The 9,878-nt window shown below is 47.8% G+C and overlaps 1 non-coding gene across 1 annotated transcript; it reads right to left on the reverse strand.

Annotated features, from left to right (window-relative positions):
- Positions 1 to 8,852: 8,852 nt before the first annotated feature.
- On the reverse strand, positions 8,853 to 8,925 carry TRNAM-CAU (transfer RNA methionine (anticodon CAU)). Its single transcript has one exon. It is a non-coding gene; the product is annotated as a tRNA-Met (tRNA).
- Positions 8,926 to 9,878: the final 953 nt, after the last annotated feature.

Below are 9,878 nucleotides of genomic sequence, written 5' to 3' on the forward strand. Positions count from 1 at the left end.
ACGGGACGGGTGGGATGTTTGAGAGAGATAAAATGTATGAAGAGAGCTATATACAGGTCTTTTTTTTCTTGTGTGACGTACAGAATACTTATGAAAAGGTTATAAGCGCATCGAAGGTGGCGTTCTTGCAAACCAGTTCCTGGGCGAGATGGCCATATACTTTGTCCCCGATAACGCACGCGACCTTCGGAAGACTAATTAACAACATTTAATGATTGAAATTTCATTAGTGCCATAGGGGCAGTTGTTTAACTGGCGGAATTGAAAGCGTGCGGTCACATTTCGATGAGCCGCCGTTTTTTTTTTTTTACATGTTGAAGTTGACACACAATTAGGGATATTTATTATGGAATTTCAACGGTTCGTCCGAGCAATATCGAATCCGAGCGCGCCGCCGGGAGCGCAGGAAAGGCCGCCCCGCTGCCAAATCAGGCGGGAACCAAACCGCGAGGAAGTTTGAAACTGAACAGAGAGATTTAGTTTAGGGGACGCAAGCGGCTTGCGCACGCAAGAACTAGGGGCGCCGGTACAGCGCGTGCGCAGACCGAGACGTAGGCGTCTGCGCATGCGCAGTACCGTCGCCCCTACGTTCTTGCGTGCGCAAGCTGCTTGCATAATCCACTTAATCCACTTCTATCTTCCTTATTTCATCTTAATCGATATTAATCCACCCTAATCCACCATAATGCAATCACTTATCAATCATGAATTAATTCTTTGCTAATCATTAATAATCTCTTATACACGGCTGTACATGCTTTGGTTCGCGCCTGGCCTTGGGTCACGTTACATTTTCTGTACCTCACAAAGCGGCCTTGAAACATAAAGATTTAGGGCTTTCGCCTTTCGCCTTATAAAAAAGAACACCCTGTATAATGTGGGACATTCCCGGGCGTCCGACATGTCGGCCGGCTTTGCCACGTGACACCTCGTTTTTCTGAGTACAGGATACACCAATTATACTGCGCGCAAACATTTGCGTGTCGTCGTGTGCGGCGACGCAAGGCGACTCAAACGCAGCGTATAAACTTGACGTCACGTTCATGCACGCGGCAATTAACGAGGAGAACGTCCTCGCCGTGTATAGTACAGTTCTGTCCACAGGTGCACCAGTACCTGCCACACGCGTAAACATCGCACGCACGGAAAATTGAAGCGACGTCGTGCAAGGTCACATATATTTGCACTCTTATGTTTGTTAATAATACTTTTATTACAGCGATAGCTGATAGGTTTGCCTCAGCCAATCTTCGGGCTGTCTGTCGCAAGTACAATCATTATCTTTTCGGTGCAGAGCTGGTCTGAAAGCTAATACATGGACTGTTTGTCTCCGCCTAACTATACAATCCCGTCTACGCGTTGTGACGCGTCGCGACGCGTCCTTCGTTTACGTCATCATACCCGCATTGCGCCGCACACCACCAGGTGCTCTTGTACAGTCCGCTATAGAGCGTCATTTAAACGCTGTCTTAACGAAATCGCATTTACAATGTAGTATTAAGATTTGCGACGAGCGGTTCGATGATTAAATGTATGCTGTGTAAACTCCCAGGAAATAGGACAGGGAGCAGCAATGTTGTTTTCAAGCAAAGGCGGCGCGTCGATTCGAGCCCGACACGTCAGCTTGTTCCTGTAGGGTGGCTTTCCGGCTGGCTGTTTCCTCCGTCTGGACGCTATCGCGCTTTACGTATACCGGGTGCCGCAGTTAAGTTGGACCAAGATTTAAAAAAAAAAGAGCTCTAGAGAAATTGTGCCGACTGCATAGTAGCCGTAGCCGTGTGTACTTACAGCCAGTTCTTTTTTAAGTCACGAAGTATTCATTATTTGATTGATTTTAATCAGCGAACTCTTTATATTATTGCTTGAATCGCAAAGATGTCAGTTACAAAGTTCTAATTGACACAAGCAACAGTATATGCGCATAAAGTAGATAGATAAGGATGAGGAGTTGAATGAAGAAAAGGGAACGAAAGAATTACGGCAGCGTTCAAGAACGAGTTAAATGTATAATACGAATAATATAGCTACATAAAGAACCTAAAGAGGTAAATAAAATTGACAGAAATAACCAAAAGGAAAGTGAACGTAAGGACAAGTGAAAGAATGTATGAGCGATCATGTTTGCGAACGCAAGAAAATGCACGGAAAGTAGGAAATGGAAAGAGAGACTGAGTGAAATAATGGACGAGAAAAGACGAAGGAAACGAAGGCAGGAAGAAAATTCCGAACGAAGAAAGAAACAGTGACGTACTTACGGAAGGAAGTAAGCATTCAGCGTTCGTCGTGCCACTGCGTTATGGCCGCGAAGCCTCGGAAGCGGAGGGCCTCGTACAGCAGCAGCAGTGTCGTGGCAACGTCGTGATCTAGCCATACGCAATATACGCTGGGGGCAAACACGCGCACGCAACGCAAGGCAGTGTCAGCGCTCTTGCTGTCTTTCTTTCTTTCTTTTTTTTTTTTTTTTTTTTTTGTGTCCTTGCGTCTCCATTTCGCTCGTTTCGTCCACGCGTATGCGGTGCGGCAGTGGTGAGTTTTCGGCGCGCGCCTACCGGATCTTCGGTCGCGCGACTACGCCGTGTTCCCTCTCCATTCGGGGCAAAAAAAAAGAAAGAAAAATGAAAAACGTGCGTCGCGCGGCCTAGAGGAAGTTGCGGCGAATTACTTCTCCTCGTCCACTCGCACTGTGTTCTAGGGGTGTCACGTGGTACGATCCTAGCGAGTGATACGATGTTCGGGCAGACCGTCAGCGAATCACGTACCCGCTCTCACAAAAAAGAAAGAGAGAGAGAGTAACGAATCTTTAACTCTTACTTGCGTAGGTACACATTGATGTTAAGTAAAAAAAAGTGGCCGACGATTAAGCTCCTTGGTAATGCGATCTTTGAGCGCAGCTGCTTCCTTGCTTCAGCAACAGTTAACCGCATACAGAAGACGCAGTGCCGAACGTAGGCGGTTCTGCGTTCCGCGGAGAGGTGGAAGGGGAGATTAGCAATTATTATTTTAATGTTTCTTCCGAGGTGGGATGAGGAAACTGGTGGAGAACAGGGGTATTAAGCAGAGGTCACACATTCACTCACAGATAGGCCTCAATGTGGCCGCACAAGGTTGGGGTTGGAAGTAGAAGTAAGGGGACGAACCGCTATAACTGTCTTTCGAGTCACCGCAACGGCACTGCGCCAGGTAAGGGGAGGCACAGGGCAAAAGTGGAGGTGGGAGAAGGACAGCCGGGCCACTGAGGAACGCCACTGAGGAACGCGCCCCGCAAACGGCGAAGCGAGAGACACGGCTGAGAGCCGTACAGCCACGCGACGCGGAGACGGAGGAGCGGAGAGCCGCGGATCACGCGCGAGGCGGCAAGGAGCGCCCGCCACCGGCACCGCGGCAGTGCCGCGACAGCGGGAGAAGGGACGGCGAGGGCGGAGTGGACGGTAGTAGAAGGTAGCGGTGAGAGTCACCGCAACGGCGTTGCGAGGTGGAAGGGGGCGAGAGGATAGGCGATAACACGTGATCCGGCTTTGGAGAAGGAGGAGCGAAGAGAGCAAGGCTCACGCCGCGCGCGAGAAATGGCGCCAGGAGCGTGCGCAGCTAGAGCAGCGCGCTGGCCCCGGCTACCGAGCTGGTTACGGCGAGGCACGACGGCGACGCGAAACGCCGGAACGGGCGCCAAAGAGCCGCACTCTAAAATCGTATTGGGTTTGACGTTCCGAAACTACCGTGGGTTACAGTAGGCGCGGGTAAATGGACTTGAGGCACGAGGGCTGCAGTGGAGGGCTTCAGATTTCATTTGATCGCGCGCGGGGTTCGCGTGCACGCAAAGCACGGTGCACGGTGCACTAACCGGGAGTCGAATCCGCGACCTCGGGCGCTCGGCCGCTGAACACCGCAACCGCAGAGCCTCACCGCGATGACTGCTGGAGCTTTCTAGATGGAGATGTGGCCTTCGGTGCGTTTCCTATAGGCTGCCGGCCGTAGCTTGATATTAAGAGTAGCCAGCACTGTCTTTTCAGCACGAAGGTGCTGAAGGGCGCTATAGGCAGAAGCAGTTTCGAAACATGAAGGGACATTAAAAAGCCATAAACTATAACCGTGTTGAACTGGTAAAATACATTCCTGCATGGAACAGGGAAAGCACCAGTCTTATCTCTCGCGCAGACTTGGTAAGCTGCAAGAAAAAAAAGCACGAAAAAAGTCAAGCCGGAAGACGAGTGACCGCCTCCACGTTTGAAGTTCCCGCGATACTCCACAGGCTTCGTGACCTCATGGATTCTGATAGCGTCTTTTGAGTCTAATTGAACATTTCATCGATTAGCAAGAGTTAATTGTAACTGCGTTTTAAAAATAACAACGACGTTGCGAGTTTTTAGTATCTTTCGTTCGCAGAGAAGCCAAAATAAACGATACCATATTGCCAAGCGCTTGGAAGAATGATTTCGCCAATGTAAACTGATCCTACATGGTATTCAGTGTCATTTTGAGTCTGAACACGCTTTCATTCCATATTATAGTTCGTCTTGGACATCAAGAGGTCTTCAATATGTAGCCCTAAGGTAGATAGATAGATAGATAGATAGATAGATAGATAGATAGATAGATAGATAGATAGATAGATAGATAGATAGATAGATAGATAGATTTAAACGCCCCAAAACAACACTGGGGTTATGTGGGCTAGAGATAATCGAAATGCGGCCACCGGGGCCGGGAATCGTAACCACGACCTCGTGCTCAGAACGCCATAGACTCCGAGCCGCCGCTGCGGTTGCGCCTCTAACACATATATATTATATGCACGAACCACAGCACGCGGCTTCCTGACGTCAAAAGCGCACGCTCCACCACCATCGTGCTCTAATGGCTCGCCGATCGGCAACTGCTTCTACTTCCTTTTTCTTTGCACATCAATTCGCAGGCAGAGACTCTTTAAGTCTTTCAGTTTAGCTATTACCAGGAAACTATCAACATGCGGGCAGTCAGTCCTAGCCCTCGTGAAGCCATTTCGTCATTGCGTGCGCCGTATGTTCTTATCGCCGCCGCATGAAAAAGTCGCTTACTACGTGCTGCGCCTGCATAAATCCCTTCCAGCGATTCTTGTAAAGCGACTATACGGTCCTGCGAGCGCAGGCGACTTATCAAAAAAGAAAAAGAAAAGAAAAAAAAAAACAAGGAACTAGAAATAGCAGGAAGAAAACCCCCCTGTTTCAGCTCCCCGCCTTTCTTTCATTGAGCCCAACTCTGCTATAATCTTCCGCGACGCGACTTGGTCGCTGAACGGCTGCACGCGCACACGCACGCATGCTTATGGAAGGACAACTCATCGTCGCGTCGGCACGCAGGTCCGGTTCCGACCGACGTCGTCTGCTTCTGCTTGTGTCGTCTGCTTTCTTTCTCGGAGGGCGCCATCTTGGCGCGAAGCGTGTTTCTGCTTCGAACGCCGCCCCCTGCACTGTTTTTCTTTTTAATTTCCTCTTCTCTGAATCGGCACGGATGGACGCCGCCGCCGCTGCCGCCGCCGGAACGGTCGTCGCCGCGCGAGTCCTGTCACGCGTTGCGGGGCGACCGTCGCGTGAGTCTCGCTTGTCTCGCTTCGTGGCGAGCGCCGAGGCAAGAGCGGGCAAGAGAGAAGGAGTGTAGAGCAGCATGTAGTACCGCACGCCGGCCGAGATGACGTCGGCGGCGGCGGCCAGGCGCGACGCGTCGCTGCGCCTTTCGCGAAGCTTCGCCGAATCCTGCTCGTTGCCGCTTCCGCTGCGCAAAAGCGGCAAAGCCACATAGCAAAGCCCTATCAGTAACACGCCTCCTTCCCGGGACACGCGCGTATTTCTACGGAGGCAGCCCGGGGGTGTTAACGTTCATGCCTTCACTGCGGACAAGAGAGTCCACTGTATACAGGCGTCGGCAACCAAGGATCACACCGAACAACCGAGGAGGCTGGCATCTAGCGGCGGTTTCTTTGTCCGCTAGGTTTCGTGAACTCTTGGAAAGTTACACATTGCGATGGGGCTAAACCGTATAGTTCATAACCGTGACGTCAAGCTGGGGGACTTAGATCCGGAAAATAGCATATACTCGGCTCGCTTTCTGATTCAATTAACTTACATCTTTAGTTTCTCTAGCTCCTAATTTTTCAAAATTATTGTAACCCATGAAGTTATCGTCACTTTCCAGCGCCTAGCTCTCACTCAATTTTCGCTTAATTGCTACCCCCACTTTTTTTTTTTTTATTCTGAGAGATTGAATGAAGGCCCTCGAATGGGGAATTACGGATCACTAAAAGCTTTCCCAACGCAGGTCACGTAATTTTCGCTATCTTTCAATGCCGTTTGTCCGACACATTTAGTTCACTTTAGATCGAGAAACTTATTATGTATTCGATTACTGGCATGAAGAGGTTAAAAAAAAGAAGGAAGGAGGAGTTCAGGGCAGACAGATCAGATAATATCACGCATAGGCAGTCCATGAGATCACTGTTCACTAAAAAATCGCTAACAGCGCTTACGGGAACGCCTCCTCTGCTTATCAGTACATGACCACCATCGGAGCACTTTGCTTGTCGTGAGAGGACGTCTGTCAAGGATGCTCAAACCGTCACGCAGGCGAAACCGCTGATCATATTGAGGGCATTCCATGTCATATGTGAGTTTCCACAGGAGCGTCGGAGTTGCCACAGTAATTTACAATCTGTAGACGATCTTTTCGCGCGACACAGAAAGCGCCACAGCTCGTATAGGCTTCTGCGTCGTTTCAACGTATTTCAGCGTATTCCTATAGGGTAGAGCTAAAACAAAACAAAAAAAATTCACGCAGTAACTTTTCTGGTAGTTGTCAAAGTATGTGTAAGTATTGTACCACTTGCTCCTATGTTACGGAACTTGATCCGACCAGTATAAATTCTTATCAACCCTGATCGGTTGTTCGCTTATCATGTTCGATAGCGAACGTGATAAGACAGGTTTAATTAGGATGGAGTTCAGACAATCGAACACTCCACCAATGGTGGGAGTACAACCCACGAACTTTGGTGTTAAGGTTAATTTGGGTTAATTTAGCGAAGTTGTTGCAAAACCACCACTATATTTGCTAAGGGGGTTATGCAATGCATTGCTGATGGGTCAGAGGCTTGTTTTGAACCCGCCGTGGTTGCTTAGTGGCTATGGTGTTGGGCTGCTAAGCACGAGGTCGCGGGATCGAATGCCGGCCACGGCGGCCGCATGTTGATGGGGGCGAAATGCGATAAAACACCCGTGCACTCAGATTTAGGTGCACGTTAAAGAACCCCAGGTGGCCCAAATTTCCGGAGTCCCCCACTACGGTGTGCCTCATAATCAGAAAGTGGTTGTGGCGCGTAAAGTCCGATATTTTTTTGTTTGTTTTGTTTTGAGCTTGTTCTTTATTGAAACGCATGCAGTGTGCTGCATGGGTGATTTCAATAAATGTATGCACTGTTCGCCTCACCTTGCTGAGCGCTTGTAGCCTCTGCCTTCCGTGGGTATGAGCTATCGCATGTTTTTGCTTGCTTACGGGCGTATGAGCCATGTACCTTCTATCGTTAATACGAAATACAATAAAATAATGCTCAGCCAAACGCTACCGGCAACCACCGTCGAATCGTTACGCTTTCATTTTTGCGTTAGGTCGTATAAAGCGCTTATTTGTTTCTTTTATTGATTTGCCCACTGTGTAGGTATTCATCGGAAGAAACATGCGTTGCGGGATTATCTGTGTGAGGAGAAGCTTAGCGGTTTGTCGAAGTACACACCAAGATCTTTCATTTCATCGACCCTGGGCAGTGGAGCATCCCGAAGGGTGTGGGAAAATTGCACATGGTGTGTTTTCCGCATATAACTTATGCCATAGTATTGGAAGCATTTAAGAGTACCTTATTGTTCCTGCCCCAGTTTGAGAATGATAAAATGTCTTTTTGGAGGTTGATGCAGCGGTGAACACTGTTGACAGTCTGAAATAGTTTTAAGTCATCGGCACACAAAACCATGCTGTTCATTAATGTGTTCTTAGCACTAACAGAATGCAACGAATGCAATAACGATTCAAATACTTTTGATGCACTGCAGAGCTTAGATAAGGCCGGCAGTTAGTGACTGCATGTCTAGCACCTGATTTTTGCACGGACAGTGTCCACGCTACCTTCCGAGTGCTAGAAGACGTACCAGACTTTAGGGAACTATTGCAGATGCTTCTAAGAACAAGGAACAAGTATGCTTCCACACGTCTCAACCCTTTCAGATACCACTTTATTCCGTTGGTTGAAAACTTGCTTTCGCCACATCTCTTGCATCTTCAGAATCATAGAGAGTGTACAGCTGCAGAAAAGATTAAGAATTTTCATTTGTTTAGTGAGTTTGTTCAAGTTTACAGAATTTCGTCTCCATGCGAAAACTCGCTACAAGAACATCAGATATGAGAACACGAACTATTTCGTGTTTCGAAAAACTTAAAAAGCACTTATCCATGCAGCCACTTGAATATAATGCCTGGTGCATTACACTGTGAAAAACAATGAAAGAAGTGAACCCGCTTCATGCAACATCTGACACACTGCAGGGTATACTCTGTGTCAATTGGGTGTCGTTATAGTAACACCCAACCGTCCACCTTCCCACTCATTTTGCTGAAACATTCTGCACGCTATTCATAATTGCAGCACATTTCCAATAATAAGTGTTTCAAGATCTATGCAAGGGGGTTAACCGAGGGGCCCGATTTTTATTAGTCATATCATGAGCAGCCAACAAACACTGCCGCCAAGGCTAACGTAGGGGAAATTACTTGTGCTTAATAAATGAAATAAAGAAACGATAAATTAATAGAAATGAAAGTGGATGAAAAAAACAACTTGTCGCAGGTGGGGAACGATCCCACAACCTTCGCATTATGAGTGCGATGCTCTACCAATTGAGCTACCGCGGCGCCGTTTCACCCGTCCACTTTCTTGGGTATGTATGCCCATAAATACTCAAGAAAGTATGTAAATACAAAAGGAACTAGGTTGGACACGCATCAGTTTTGTTGTAGCTGATACTCATGGCAGTACTTTATGCAGTGCTATTACAAAATTTGTTATTTTAGGCCTAGTCGTGCACACTTTACGGAATGCATCTATTTCAAGCGCGTATGCTGTACACCGGCATAATGTTGCAGGGGAAGTGTTAACTTGTTAATCAAACACATTCTGCGAAGATGCATTAGGAACTTGGTTTTGAGTTGATTTTTTTGCTGACTACAGTTTATAGTATCACAGCGAGAAACATTTTAGTGGAAGTTGAAGAGATTTGGGTAGTTTAAGCATACCGACTGCACAAAGCACTGGTTACACCTTTGCGCCTTGCCTGCAACGCACTCGCACCATCTGCTGTATACATAGTAAAAAAAAAGAAAAAAAGAAAAAGAGATCAAAAGCCAATTACAGTTTCATTGACTCAGTATGTGCTGCTTCCCAAGCAGGCATCGAAGCAATCCTGGTATAAGCGGCTGCATGCATAGGTCTTGCATAATGCAGGTCTTCCTATGCATTGCACACGGTGCACATATTGCAAACAGATCATTCCTTTTTGCAGTGCTCAAGTATAAAGACACACTGACTCAAGCATGACTGCGCTGTGTGATGTTTCATTCAGTGCGTCAGCGTTCTTGAGTGCAGCACGAGCGATTTATCCCCATCTAGCCCATGCACTTCAAGAAAAGTGAGTGAAGGAGTATACTGTGAACTTTTACTGAACTGGATTCACATGCCGAATAGAATAGCGCACCGTCAGCTGAAACGGACGGCGTGGATGATGACGTTCGTACCTCCCATTGTTCGGCTACTAGTGTCTTTCCCTTTCGAAAGTTAGCTTTGCCACTGGAAACAGCGCAGAGCTCGC

The sequence above is a fragment of the Dermacentor andersoni genome, chromosome 3 (assembly GCF_023375885.2).
Source record: "Dermacentor andersoni chromosome 3, qqDerAnde1_hic_scaffold, whole genome shotgun sequence".
NCBI classification, from domain to species: domain Eukaryota; kingdom Metazoa; phylum Arthropoda; class Arachnida; order Ixodida; family Ixodidae; genus Dermacentor; species Dermacentor andersoni.